The sequence below is a fragment of the Pelmatolapia mariae genome, linkage group LG6, assembly GCF_036321145.2.
Source record: "Pelmatolapia mariae isolate MD_Pm_ZW linkage group LG6, Pm_UMD_F_2, whole genome shotgun sequence".
NCBI classification, from domain to species: Eukaryota; Metazoa; Chordata; class Actinopteri; order Cichliformes; family Cichlidae; genus Pelmatolapia; species Pelmatolapia mariae.
In genome coordinates this window covers 25663121-25678716 of record NC_086232.1, presented here as the reverse complement: position 1 = coordinate 25678716, position 15596 = coordinate 25663121, and positions in this window count along the sequence as shown.

The following is a 15596-nucleotide window of genomic DNA, read 5'->3' as shown; positions in this document are numbered from 1 at the left end:
TTTTACCACAAACTTAGTCACTGCTCGGTGACATTCTGGCCTGAAAGGAGACGCTACCGGTAGACTGCAGCGAAAACTGCCAGCATCTGAGCCAGCCAGACTCTGTCTGTCTCTCTCATCATGGTCACGTTGTGTTGGTCACCACAACACAATTAAATATAAATTAAAATATGAAAACAAAAAGAAGATGCACATTCTCTGTCATATGGGCCTGCGTGAATAAACTTTCTGAAACCTTTATCAACCGCAACTGAAAATAGTTGTGGATGATTACTATACCTTTCTAATGTGACGTTGTTGTCCCTGGCTCTCTTTCTCTGTCTCTCCCTCCCGCTCTGTTCCTGTGCTACTGAAGGTGTAACTACCGCCCCTCCCCCCTCTGCCCAGCACAAAGCACAAGGCTCGCATGCGGAGTGAAGCGGAAAAAAAGTGCGAGAGAGAGGGTGAGAGGAAGAAAAAAAACAAAACAAAACCCACAGCTCGCGATAAGGAGCCGGCTCGCGTCGTTCACCTCAAAGATCCGGCTCTAAGAGCCATTTCGTTCGCGACCGAAACATTACTAGTAACCTCAAGTTGCTTTAGACTGTAACACAAAGACACAACAATATTAGAATGAAATTCTAACAGTCACATAACCTGTGAGCAATCCCACCTGTGTTCAGTTAATGGATGCTATAATTATTAACGATTAAATGCAGTTTACCAGTTGATCTACGTCCCTACCCTCACCTATGGTCATGAGCTGCAGCTAAAAGCGGTGGAAATGACTTTTCTCTGAAGGGTGGCTGGCCTCTCCCTTAGAGATAGGGTAAGGAGTTAGGCCATCTAGGAGGGGCTAAGAGTAGAGCTGCTGCTCCTCATCATTGAAAGGAGTCAGTTGAGGTGGTTTGGCATCTGACAAGGATGCCTCCTGGGTGAGTTGTTCCGGGCATGACCCATTGTGAGGAGGCCCCGCAGCAGGCCCAGGACACGCTGCATGCTTGCCTGGGAATGCCTTGGTGTTCCCCCAGACAAGCTAGAGGAGCCAGCTGGAGAGACAGAGGTCTGGACTTCTCTGCTTAGGCTGCTGTCCCCGCGACCCAGCCCTGAATAAACGGAAGATGGATGGATGGATGGATGAATACAGTCCTGGTATATAAACACACGCACAATGAAAAGTGAAGAAGAGATGCCCATGCCATCATGGCAAGGCCCCACAGCCTAAGCCTACTGCAGCATAGCTAAGGGAGGGTTCACTGTTGGGTCTGCGCTTGCAGGCCCGCTGGTTCAGAAACTTATCACCGTGAACAAAGCAAAACGAACAGAGATCGATCGGTTTATACTTGTGCAAGGGAAGCCCAGTCGGAATCTCAAAACTGCACTCAGCACCTGCACTGAGACAACTCCAAAAAGCAGGCTTCCCTGCAGCCTTTATTCTGTGAACACAAGCACCACTCATTGTAAAACCCATATGGTCATAAAAGTTAAAGGCACTGTGTGTGTGCATGCACGTGCAAGCACGTGCGTGTGTGTGTGTGTATGTGTGTGTGTGTGTAGGTGTAGGTGTGTGTTTGTGTACATGACTTCCTGGTTACAACCATTTTAACAACATCCCTGGTCATAAAAAGGGTCATCTCACCCCACCCCTGTATACGGTTTAACACCTTTAACGGTCCACCATATACAACCACAGGTGAGCCCATAAATGGCAGGAAGTAAACATCCTTTATTAAATAAGGAAACGGAACCTTCACATAGAATGTGCCTGCAGTTAAACACTATAGCCATAACTTCCTCCACCATCCTATATGTAGGGGAGGGGAACAGAAGAATATGTAAACATACAGTTTAAGGCAAGGTTTACAAATTTAAGTACAACAATGGCAACTTTTAACCAAAATCACCCTAACATTCACCACCTGAACACTTGGTCAGCAGCTCTAATTGATGAATTTTGTTAACTAAATTAGTTAGCTGTAGCGGATAACTTAACTTCATTCAGTCAAGCAAACATGGTCATCATCACAGCAGAAATGAAATCTGCTTCCAGAATTATAAATAATTTTAATAAATAAGACCTTAAATTTGCTTTGCTGCTTACTGGATGTTCATGAATTTATTTCTTACATAATTAAACCAATAACAACTTTGCAAAGGGAGAAGCAAAGACCTAGTATATAAAGCTGGTGCTATTGATATGGGTGCTCTGTCCTTAAAAAACCCTTTCAATTAAAAATAGCTGAATTATATATTATATATATATTACCCTTCCGCGAATTGCTACCTTATCGTGGTGGAGGGGTTTGTGTGTCCCAGGGATCCCAGGGGCTATGTTGTCTGGGGGTTTTGCCCCCTGGTAGGGTCTCCCATGGCAAATTGGTCCTGGGTGAGGGACCAGACAAAGAGTGATTCAGAAGACCCCTATTATAAGACCATCAAGGGAGCGGTTCACCCTGCCCGGGATAGGGTTACCGGGGCCCCGCCCTGGAGCCAAGCCCAGGGCGGGGCCCCGGGGTGAGTGTCTGGTGGCCGGGCATTATTCCAAGGGGCCGGCCGGGCACAGTCCGAAAAAGGGACATGGGCCCATCCTCTTGTAGGCCCAACACCCGCAGTAGGCACAGTAAGGGTCGGGTGCATTGTGAGCTGGGCGGCGGCCAGGAGCAGAGGTCCTGGCAGACCGATCCCCGGTTACCAAGACTGGCAATTGGGACATGGAATGCCACCTCTTTGGTGGGGAAGGAGCCTGAGTTAGTGCATGAGGTTGAGAGGTACCGGCTAGATATAGTCGGGGTCACCTCAACGCATGGCTTGGGCTCTGGAACCAGCCTCCTGGAGAGGTGCTGGACTGTCTCAGTCTGGAGTTGCCCCTGGTAAGAGGGTTAGGGTTAGGGCTGGAGTGAGAGGGCTGGAGTGAGTATCTTGGTATCCCCCTCGGCTTGCTGCCGGTATGTTGGGGTTTCTTCCAGTGGACGAGACGGTCCTGACCGTTGTCTGCGCTTATGCGCCAAGTGGCGGTTCAGAGTACCCAGCCTTCTTGGAGTCCCTGGGTGGGGTACTGGAGGGTGCTCCTCCTGGGGACTGTTGTCCTACTGGGAGATTTAAATGCTCACGTGGGCAATGACAGCTTGACCTGGAGTGGCATGAACGACCTCTTGGATCTGAACTCGAGCAGTGTTTTGTGACTGGACTTTTGTGCAAACCATAGTTTGGCCATAACGAACACCATGTTTCATGACAGCGCGGGCGGTGGCTGAAGCAAAAACTTGGGTGTCGGAAGAGTTTGGAGAGGCCATGGAAAAAGATTTCGGACTGCCTCGAAGAGATTCTGGCAAACCTTCAGGCGACTCAGGAGGGGAAAGCGATTCTCTACCTGCACTGTGTATAGTGCGGGTGGATTGCTGCTGACTTCGACTGAGAAAATTGTTGGGCGGTGGAAGGAATAAATCGAAGACCTCCTTAATCCCACTGGCACATCTTCCATGAAGGAAGCAGAGTCTGGGGACCAAGGGGATGACCTGCCAATCTCTAGGGGAGAGGTCACTGAGGCAATTAAACAACTCCTTGGTGGCAGAGGTCCACCCCGAGTTACTGAAGGCTCTGGATGTTGTAGGGCTGTCTTGGTTGACATGCCTCTACAATGTTGCGTGGAGATCAGGGGCAGTACCCCTGGATTGGCAGCCGGGGTGGTGGTTCCTATCTTTAAGAAAGGGGACTGGAGGGTGTGTTCCAACTACAGGGGAATCACACTCCTCAGCCTCCCTTGGAAAGTATATATCAGGGTGCTGGAGAGGAGAGTCCGTCCGTTAGTCGAACCTCGGATGCAGGAGGAACAATGCGGTTTTCGTCTTGGTCGTGGAACACTGGATCAGCTCTTCATCCTCTCAAGGATACTTGAAATGCTTGGGAGTTTGCCCAACCAGTCTACGTGTGTTTTGTGGACTTGGAGAAGGCATTTGACCGTGTCCCTTGTAGGGTCCTGTGGGAGGTGCTCTGGGAGTATGGGGTGTCTGGCCCATTGCTACGGGCCATTCAGTCCTTATAGGACCGTTGCAAGAGCTTGGTCCGCATAGCTGGCAATAAGTCGGACTTGTTCCTGGTGGGTGATGGGCTCCGCCAGGGCTGCCCTTTGTCACCGATTCTGTTCATAATTTTTATGGACAGAATTTCTAGGCGTAGCCAAGTGGCGGAAGGCTTTCACTTGGGTGGTCTCAGGATCTCATCCCTGCTTTTTGCAGATGATGTGGTTCTGTTGGCTTCATCAGGTGGTGCCCTCCAGCTCGACTTGGAACAGTTCGCAGCCAAGTGTGAATCAGTGGGAATGAGAATCAGCACCTCCAAATCTAAGGCTATGGTCCTCAGCCGGAAAAGGGTGGAGTGCCCACTCCGGGTCAGGGATGAGTTCCTGCCCCAAGTGGAGGAGTTTAAGTATCTTGGGGTCTTGTTCATGAGTGACGGAAGAAGGTTAGCGGGAGATCGACAGATGGATTGGTGTGGTGGCCTCAGTAATGCTGAGTGTAAAAGCGAAGCTCTCAATTTACAGGTCGACCTATGTCCCTACCCTCACCTATGGTCACGAGCTGTGGGTAGTGATTCAGAGTAGAGCTGCTGGGTTTACACGCTGGGTTTTAACTCTAGCATAACACAGATGTTCATGTTGAATGGACATTAATTGGTTGCAATTATGTTTATAAAGTTTAAAACACTATTCTTTATATTGGCATAAATATAGTAAGTAAGGCACAGGAGACAAGGATTAAATATTAATTCAATTCAATTTTATTTATATAGCGCCAAATCACAACAGTTGCCTCAAGGTGCTTTATATTGTAAGGTAGACCCTACAATAATACATAAAGAGAAAAAACCCAACAATCATATGAGCCCCTATGAGCAAGCACTTTGGCAACAGTGGGAAGGAAAAATTCCATTTTAACAGGAAGAAACCTCTGGCAGAACAAGGCTCAGGGAGGGGCAGCCATTTGCTGCGACCGGTTGGGGTGAGAAAAGGAAGACAGGACACTGTTAATACATGTTGAGTGAGAAAGGTGACTGAAGAAGAAATACTCAATGCATCATGGGAAACCCCCACCAGCCTACGTCTATTGCAGCATAACTAAGGGAGGATTCAGGGTCACCTGATCCAGCCGTAACTATACGCTTTAGAAAAAAGGAAAGTTTTAAGCGTAGTCTTAAAAGTAGAGATAGTGTCTTTCTCCCGAATCCAAACTGGAAGCTGGTTCCACAGAAGAGGGGCCTGAAAACTGAAGGCTCTCCCTCCCATTCTACTTTTAAATACTCTAGGAACAACAAGTAAGCCTGCAGTGCAAGAGCAAAGTGCTCTTATACGGTAATATGGTACTATAAGGTCATTAAGATAAGATAGGGCCTGATTATTTGGGACCTTGTATGAGAGGAGCAGGATTTTGAATTCAATTCTGGATTTAACAGGGAGCCAATGAAGGGAAGCCAATATAGGAAAACTGTGCTCTCACTTTCTAGTCCCTGTCGGTAATCTTGGTGCAGCATTTTGGATTAACTGAAGGCTTTTCAGGGAGTTTTTAGGACATCATGATAATAATGAATTACGGTAGTCCAGCCTAGAAGTAATAAATGCATGAACTAGTTTTTCAGCGTCACTCTGACACAGGATATTTCTCATTTTAGAGGTGACCATCCAGGTCTTTATGTCTTTAAGACATTCCTCCAGTTTAACTAATTGGTGTGTGTTATCTGGCTTTATGGATAGATAAAGATGGGTGTCATCTGCATAGCAGTGAAAATGTATACTATGTCTTCTGATGATACTACCTAAGGGAAGCATGTATAATGTGAACAGAATTGGTCCTAGCACTGAACCCTGTGGAACTCCATAATTAACCTCAGTGTGTGAAGAAGATTCTCAATTTACATGAAGAAATTGGAGTCTATTAGATAGATATGATACAAACCACTGCAGTGCAGTACCTGTAGTACCTACAGCATGTTCTAATCGCTCTAATAGAACATTATGGTCAATAGTATCGAACGCTGCACTGAGGTCTAGCAGGACAAGCACAGAGATGAGTCCACTGTCAGAGGCCATAAGAAGGTCATTTGTAACCTTCAGTAAAGCCGTTTCTGTGCTGTGATGGGCTCTGAAACCTGACTGAAACTCTTCAAATATGCCATTCCTCTGTAAATGATCTGTTAGCTGTTTGACAACTACTCTTTCAAGAATTTTTGATATGAAAGGAAGGTTGGAGATTGGCCTATCCGGTCTTTAAGTCTGACGTCACTAGCCGTGTCTGGGCTCAAACTCCGCTGCAGGTCCCTAAGTCAAACGATCACTTTGGTATCACTGAGAGTTGAAAAACTGTCTAAAGTCTTTCATCTGTAATAAAATGATCAGCGTTCTGCTCTGCCAGGTGTAACAATTGAGTTTAACATCCAGGCATCCATGAAAACGGAATTTATGACATTTAACGGAGTTAGAAATTAGCAGGAAGTTAGCTCACTAGCTTCCATCTAAATACAATAAAGCATGTCCTGACTGAGGGATTTTGGAAACAAATTAAAACGTACAGCTCTGCTATCACTTCCAACATAAATGAAGACAGAAAACTACAAAACCCATATTAAACGCAGACTACTTTAGGCCCGGAAGCAGGATTCGTCACGTCATCACTTAAAGACTGGATAATTAGCCGAGACAGCTGGGTCTACAGATGTTTTTTTAAGTAAAGGTTTAACTACAGCCAGCTTGAAGGCCTGCATTAGAGATTATTCATATACATCTGCTAAAAACAAAATCTACACACAAGAATGTCATCATGCACAATCACCAATAGATTGCAGTCATTCTAAATGCCATTTGTACAATTTAAACAACTGAAAATATAATACAAATTGAAGAATAATCTAATTTACCTGAGTTTTTCTCCTTTGCCCGCTGGTTTCAGGTGTTTGCTGATCAGCTTTTGGCCACAGAAATGAACACATGATTAAACAATAGCATTCAGCATTACACAGACCTAAATGTGATCAACAGTACATTTTAATTTTTGTCAAAAAGTTAAGATTACAAATTGAGATGATAAAAAACAAAAAAGATCTGTAATGATCTGATTATACAAGAAGTGATGTTCAACAAGTGTACCGTGTTTAGTAGTTACTGGTTTTCCAGTAGAGGCGATGAACAAGAAGAGAGGAAAGAACAACAAAAGTTGCACACAGGATGAACAGCAGTTTGCAGTTCCTCTTTTAGATATAGAACAAGAAAGGTCAATTTTCATGGGTACAGTTTCTGAACCACACAATATACCCATCGGATAATGTGTCACAGTCACAAATCTAAGTGATGTTGTCTCCTGATCCTAATGCCACGTCCACCACTGAATAGACAATAACAAATGCATCAAGGTTTTCACATTATACCAAATTCTTGTAATTGCTGAGTTCAGGTAGACTATAATATTGAATGAGTATAATTATTTAACGTTTAATAAATGTACCTGTTACGTCCCCAGGCTAGTCTAGGGGTTAGAAGGGACTAACATAAAGGTAAATAGTGAAGGAGGAGCCAAGATGGTAAGTTAAAAGGTTTATTTCTTGCTAGACATTCCAATTCAGTTCTAGTTCAGACTGAGGGTTAACTTCAGGGAGAGCAAAGGCCAACATAACAAAAAAAACCCCCAAAACATCGCTAATATGAAAATAAAAGGCACTTACAGCTCCACAGGCATTAAGTAGTGCTCTGCTGATTGGCAATTAGCTGGATTGTGTGAGCAGCATCCAATCAGGACAGAGGAGGTGGAGCCTAAACAGAACACAGAGCATTAGTTCAAAGGAAAACCAACATCTTCCTGGAGGATGTAACAGTACCCAAAAAATATTACCTAAAAGAAGGACAAGAACAATGTGAAGTCTGTCCATGTTTGACGATGACCTGCAGTTAAGACAGTAAAAGTGATCAGAGTCTCAGATGTCATGACTTGCGTTGACATTTCCATGAAAGGAAATGTGATTGTCTTGCTAAATGCAACATTTATTCTGTGTGCTTTTTATATTTGTGTAATTGTATAAGATGGTCTAGCTGTAAAGATTCAAGGTTTTTTTTTTCAAGATGACCATTTTGTGATTATTACAATCAAAAAAGTCTGCTTTTTATTGTACAGTAACCAAGCTTTTACCCTCATTTGTCTCAGTTTCAGTCTTGACTGTTATAGACTTGAAAATGTCATGTGTTTCATACAATTTTTGAAAAATGTTTAATATTTCAATGACAGTTTCAATGAAGTACAGAAGAATGGCTTAGCTTGGTTTTTTCTGGTAAGACGATTAGGTTGGAAACTACATTTGAATTTAGACAATTGTGACATATATATCTATATGTATGTTTCCACTAGAGGTCAGAAAAGTTTTACCTTTGTCCCCATTTGGTTGTTCCCATTTTCCTCTCTCAATGACAAATAGTAAGATGTCCACATTTTATGGAGGTTTTCTTGTGTGATATGAAGTACAGTATTTAGTCCTATATTTACTTTGGCAAGCTAGAAAAAGGTCTTGTTAATTTGAAAATTCCCTCCTTTTTTCCAGTTCACAGAATGGAGGGATGTGTTTATTAATTATACCAGGTAGTCAAACATCTCTGATTTGCTGGTATCTTTTTCAGAGAAGCTACAATATCCAGTGCTATGTGCAGTGTGCAGTGTGGCTGTGACACTACTGGCAACATAATTGACCTATAAATTATATTGTAAGTATTTTTAAACAGTGTGTAATTTGGGGGTATTTTAGCAGAAAAACTTGCGCCCTTGTATCAACCTTCGGCCTTGTGAAGGTGAATGGTTGTTTCTGGTTTGCACTGCAAATTTATTGTTATGCCTTCGAAGAAAGGGCAGAAATAATCTTGAGTATTGCAAAATGGTGAATTTCTATTCAACAGACACTATTCAAAAATATACAGAATATTCAAATGACCCTATAAAATGCGAGTATGTATACATCTCTGAATTATATTTTTGTCACCTAAGTTTGATAATGAATGAAGTGTTGAGTCTGTAAAAAAATAGAGAATCCATTTTATCGGACTCGGGTGCTAAATTAGATAAAAAGTTTGAGAAATCATAGATAAAATCTGGTAAACAGGCTAAGAGGAAACAAAAAACCCATCAAACACTGAGATGATAAGGACCACTCTAGGAAAAGAAGGCCAAATGTCAATTTTGCTTTAGATAAGATAAATTCATTAGCGGTACAAGTCCAAGAAATTTAATCACTTTCAGAATTAAACTATCTCTTATTACAACCCACATAAATGTTTCCAAAGCAGTGGGGCCCCATCATGGTAAGCAAAGCAAGCAGTGCTTGTCTAGTGAAATCTAAAAATAGACATCAATTAAAATGTACAAAAGTGAAAGCAGTCTCTTTCCTTTTATCTCAATCAGTGTTCTGTCAGAAAAACCTCTCACCTATTTGCACCATGCTCTAAATTAGTGCTTCTGCTTGACAGCAAACCACTGAAGTCTGTTTGCGGTTAGCATTTTTGATGGGCGTTTCCATGTATTGTTAACAGTGGCTTGAGCTTTTCAAGCTGAGAGTGCAGCAGCTTTTTCTGGTTTTGAATAAACCTTCTGGTCTTTGATGGGAAACTGATGGAAGACTAGAATGCTAGACAAGCTTCCATTAGCTCTGATTTAACTTCTCTGGGATTAGTAGTATTTGTGTGTTTATGGAAACAGAGGTAGTTTTAGCAAGCCCCTCTGCATTTATCATAAACTAATAAGTTTCTTTGTACTGTATGCTGTTCACTTGAAATAGAGACGTGAAGTAATCTGTGTTGTTGGGGGTGGGGATGGGTAAATGTCTTTTCTGATAATGCTGCAGAAAATTTATGTAGGCACCATTTACCAGCATGCCTACCACAATGATTTGCAGTGGCATTCAGTTGTGGTATGCAGCTAGTGTGATGCTAAGCAACATGTCAAGGCATAATCTAAGTGGGGCATCAGAGTGCTACAACCTGTTAGCCAATAAATGTTTTTATTTAAATTTTTGAAATTTTTATTAACAATTTCTAAACCTGAGCGTAAACTTCTATAAAATAGGTGTTTTCGGTCCCTTATTGACAATATTCAAGAAAACAGAAACAATTCTTTTTTTTTTCAGCTTCAGTTTGTCAGCATTTTGTGCTTGGTAGTGTACGAAGGAATGTTTGTCGCTCTGGATTTCCTGTAAGCTTTACAGGATTTATTAAAGGGTACCCATCTCAGGATCACGACTCATTTTAAACACAAGTCTTTGTCCTGAGAAGCATACCCTGCTGTAGCGCCCATTTTAGACAGACAGTCCTGTATTAGTACATTTAGAATATTGCACCGGCAAATAGGTAGCACCATAGAAGCATAAAAAGTCATGACTAAAAAAAACAGTAAAAAATAATTAGAAGAAAACTCGCAGTATTAAGGGTAGACATTATTTAGGCCTAGAGACTGGTCAGACAGACTCTAGCAACCAAAAAGGTAAAAAATATGTACTCTGTCATGAGTTGGCGAGTGGTTTCTGGTAACTGCTAGCATGAAGTTGTGCCGATATGGTGCTGTAATAAAAAAAAAAACTTCTTGTGATTGCTGTAGTAGTTTGACACTGCAGTTTGCGCCACAAATTTGTGACAGTTTTTCAAGCTGGGATTGGGGATATGGGCCAAAAAAATATTGTGCCAAAAATTAGCTTAAGTTTTCGATCATCTTCAAAACGTGAAGTGTCTACTTCAGAAAAGGTGTCCACTCAGCTTCCTCCAGTATCTTGCCAAAGAAAGACCAATCAGTTCATCCAGATATTCAAATATTTGCTGGCATTATGTGGAGTAAAAACTGACCTGTAATGGAGTCTAAAACAAAACTCCAAGTCGTGCAAAAATCAAAGGAAACAAATGCAGATTTGACACATTGGAGACAGGATAACAAAAATAAGGAAAATAAACTAAATGAACAGAAACTAGATTGCAAAACTAATTGAATTCCAACTGCAAGATTGGAAATCCACAAGTCAAAAACACTGGGTTAAAAACCGCTGGACCAGGAGATAACTAAAGATTCAAATAAAACAAGAAAAAAGCTTAAACATAAAGTGATTCCTTTTCAAAAGGAAATTAAGGAAATGTTTGATACTTGGACTGACTGTGACATTTGGATTTTCAATGTCCCATCATATTTTTGTAACCTTGTTACAATGAGAAAACACGTCTCTTGCTCTAACACTGACCTTTGATGCATGGTGGCAAATCCTACAAAAATATATACAAAAGGTTAACATATCCCTTGAATCAGAGGAATGTAAACTATGTAGAAGTGCATTAAACCTGCAGTTATTCTATTGGTCAACATGGGGTGACTACTCTAGCTGCAAAAAAAGCCTGAATTTATATTATATTATATATTAACTGTCTCAGTCCTCTGAGAGGAGACTGATGGCTAAGCCATCATCTCTCATGGACTTCCCACACCATGTACAACACAATGACAACACAGGGCAGTTCCTTCAGTGACAGACTAATTCACCTGCAGTATCCAAAAAAGGTACATTCCCGATCAAAAGTTTAAGATCATTTACAGTAGTAGTAGAGTAGAACTTCAACATGCAACAATAAGAAATGGGAGTGAGACAAAATGTGGTTTTGAACGTGTTTGGGTTGTTGAACTGCATAAGCAGGGTCTCACACAGCGTGCCATCGCTGCTGAAGTGGGATGCAGTAAGACATTCATTTGGAAGTCTAGTGGAAGACCCCCCAAAACATCCCCAGCACAGATCCAGTTGGCTGTCCATCAAGACCTGGATGATCCTCGACCTAAATTAAGACTGTTACTTGTGCCGACTGCAGCCCCATAACTATCAGACGGCATCTGAGACTGAAGGGCTTCAAAAATAAAAAACGTCTTCAAAAGCCTTGTCTCCTTGAATGCCACAGAGCTGACCGTTTGGACCTTGCAAGAAAGCACCAAACATGGGACATTGAAAGGTGGAAGAAAGTTTTACTCTCTGATAAGAAAACATTTAACCTTGATGGTCATGATGGTTTCCAACTTTATTGGCATGACAAGCAGATCCCACCTGAGATGTTTTCTACGTGCCACAGTAGAGGGGGCGCCATAATGGTCTGGGGTGCTTTTTCCTTCAGTGGAACACTGGAGCTTCAGGAGGTGCAGGGGTGTCAAGTGGCTGCTGGCTATGTCCAGATGTTGCAGAGACCATTCCTCATGACTGAGGGCCTTCGTCTGTGTGGTAATGACTGGGTTTTTCAGCAGGACATCGCTACAGTACACAATGCCTGCAGAACAAAGCAGTTTTTCCAAGAGAATAACATCACTCTTTTGGACCATCCTGCATCTAAATCCAATTGAAAACCTTTGGGGATGGATGGCAAGGGAAGTTTACAAAAATGGGCAACAGTTCCAGACATAGATGCCCTTCATGTGGCCGTCTTTACCACTTGGAGAAATGTTCCCACTCACCTCGTGGAAATGCTTGCATCAAGCAAAGGAGGTGATGAACAAGAACAAAGTTTTGAAGTGATCAACAATAACGGTGGAGCTACTCATTACTGAGTTCATGTTTGGAACTTTGACTTCTATTTTGGGTGGGTTTATGGTTTTTTTTGGAGGTGTAGCCCATAGAATCCCAGCTTAAAGCAATCTGGCCATTCTCCTTTGGCCTCTAGCAGTATGTTTTCTTTTATTTCTGTCTACTTCCAGAAACTATATGCAGCATAATGGATTATCATAAATAACACTCTATTGCTTAGTATAATTTCACTTTATTTATTTATTACAATACTAAACAAAAAAACAAAACAAAACATACAGTTAAACATTTTACACAGGAAGAAGCAGATATCTAATTTATAAGGCAGTAGAAACAGACCTGTGTAAGTGTAAAGAGCATTACAGCAGATTAGGTACTGAATAATAATAATAGTAAACCCTAGAGATGGGAAAATCCTAAAGAAGTAAGTGAATGTCTACTTCCATTTTGTTACATACAGTTATAGGGGGTGCATAGTGGAGTGGTTTAAACAGTCATGTAACGACCAAAGATCCCTAGTTTGCAACCTAGAGGAGATACAAATTCTGGGATTGGATCAGGAAAGGCATCTGGTATAAAAATCCACCAAATATAAGGAGCTACCTATTTGGTGACCTCTTGTGAATAACAGACCAGCCAAAAGATAGTCAAAGAAAACCAAAACATAAAATTTAGACTGTTAGGTTGAATTACCTGTTGAGCAGAAAGCAGGCAACTTTAGTATCACTTTAAAAATCATTTTCTCTCAGCAACTCCTTCCATTTGGGAACGGCTACTTTGCCAGTATTTACTTTCTCTTTATCCCAGTGCTGGTCATGTTGTTTCTTTTCTTTGTGTATTTGCTTCTTTGGTGAAGTGAACATAGGTATGATGAAGCAAGCAGAAATTTAAATTTGCCTCCACGCAAATGCCTATGAGTGGTCCTGTCTTCTGCTTTTGGTGTACAACGTATGAGACCAGTCTCTAAATGGTAAATGGCTTGTATTTGTATAGTGCTTTACTAGTCCCTAAGGACCCCAAAGCACTTTACACATCCAGTTTAGGCAGAAAGGTGATGAGCTTCACAGGCACTATTCAAGATGGCAGGGCAACATGGCAGCTTTCACAAGCCGGTGTCCACTCCTATGTATTTTTAATGGATTAATTCTAAGCTATGATAATACATCAGTAATATATCAGTTAGTGTATATTTACAAGAACAATATTCTTTTTGCATTAAATAAATTAATAAAAAAGTCAAATTGTATACCTTTAAATTTCATCTAAACCAAGCAGCTAACTAAAGAAAAAATAAGGGCAGTTTTAATTATTACTAAGCTTGATAGGTAGAGGACAAATGGAAAAACAAAAAACTTCATCACTTCTGATTAGTTCATAATGCAGTTTTGAATGTAAAATCTAGACCCCAGAGGTCTTGACAGTAGAATAGGTGCAGAAGTCAGAACTATAGGTTATCTTCTTCTTTGATCTCTGTGTTGTTTGACGGGTTTCCACTGTAGCATAAAACACATCTTCCTCCTTTGAATGAATTTGTTGTTTGTAATTATGAATATGATTGATTTTTTATAAATAATTCATTTTGTCAGAAGCAATTATGAAAAGCGCTGAAAAAATATGGATTGATATCAATGTCATTTACCTGAGTTCTTCTGGTTTGCCCACTGGTTTCTGGTCTTTGTTGATCAACTTTTGGCCACAGAAATTAATACATCATTAAAAAATAAAATCCATATATACTGACTTAGGTCTAGTAACCTCATTGTCTGGAATTTTCTCATGTAAGTAAAAATACTTTTAAATTCTGCACATATTGTTAAGTTTACAAAATGAGCCGATGGCAAAACTAAGTAATGTAATAATTTGATGATTAAGAGGATTGATTGAATAAAAGTACCATATTTAGCAATTACCTGTTTTCTGGCAGAGGTGATGAACAAGAAGAGAGACAAGAAGAGAGGAGAGAGCTGCAAAAGTTGGACACAAGATGAAGAGCAGTTTCCAACACATGCCGCAGTCTTGTGGAGTTGTTTGACAAGTTAAAGTTGAAGAATGTGGATCACTGGAGTCTAAATTGTTTACAAACATGTTTCAGTTAGGTCTGTGTGTATATTTTTTTTTAGCATTATGATGTTTGAGATTTTGAATCTCAGTCATCAAAAAACAAGAAAAACTAGTTTAAAAAGAAGACATGCATGGCAATCAAAAGATTTGTTTGTTTTTAAATAGTTAACCTTGCTTTTTAATAGTGGTCTGACACTTCATATCAAATATCTGAGCAACGCACAGCAATGCACAATGTTACTGATAGAAATTTCAAACTGCATATTCATATAAAATGCATTTTGGCAATTTTAACCTAAAAACTGTCAAATAATTTTGTAATCATGTAGTTTTTTCCTTTCTAAAATTGTTTTTGACAATGATCCTGAGTCTAAGTTACAGTTACATTTTTAAAATATTGATGCTAATGTTTAATTTAAAAAAAAAAATCACATGAGCACTTACTGATTTGAATCCTTGTTGCCACACTGCCATAACTCTGAACAAATTCAAGGTTAATATCCTTTTTATCCTTTAGCTGTTTCTGCTCAGTTCCACAGTAATAGAGGCCCTCATCAGAATCAGAAATATTCACAATCAGCAGGTCATACGATCCAGAGGACTGGTTGTTTACAAAGTGGAAGCGAGGTAGAGAATTCACTAAAGTTGCTCGGTTACAGATGGGTTTCCACGAATCCTTTGTTTGTTTTAAGACAAGAGGAGGCTGATTTTCATGGGTACAATTTCTGTACCACACAATATATTCCTCAGGTGGTTTTGTACAGTCACAATACAGAGTTATGTTTTCTCCCAATCTCACTGTCAGATCCACCACTGATCCAGAAATCCAATCACCTCCTGAAATACAAAACACAGTAACAAATTTTGCCAATCTTTCACATTGTACAACATAGTTTTGTTGACTAAAGAAGTAGATGTAGATGATGTCAAATATAATTAGTAGAACAGGTAAATGTTAAATAAAATGAATGTTTCTTAAAAGCTCCTTCCAAAATATT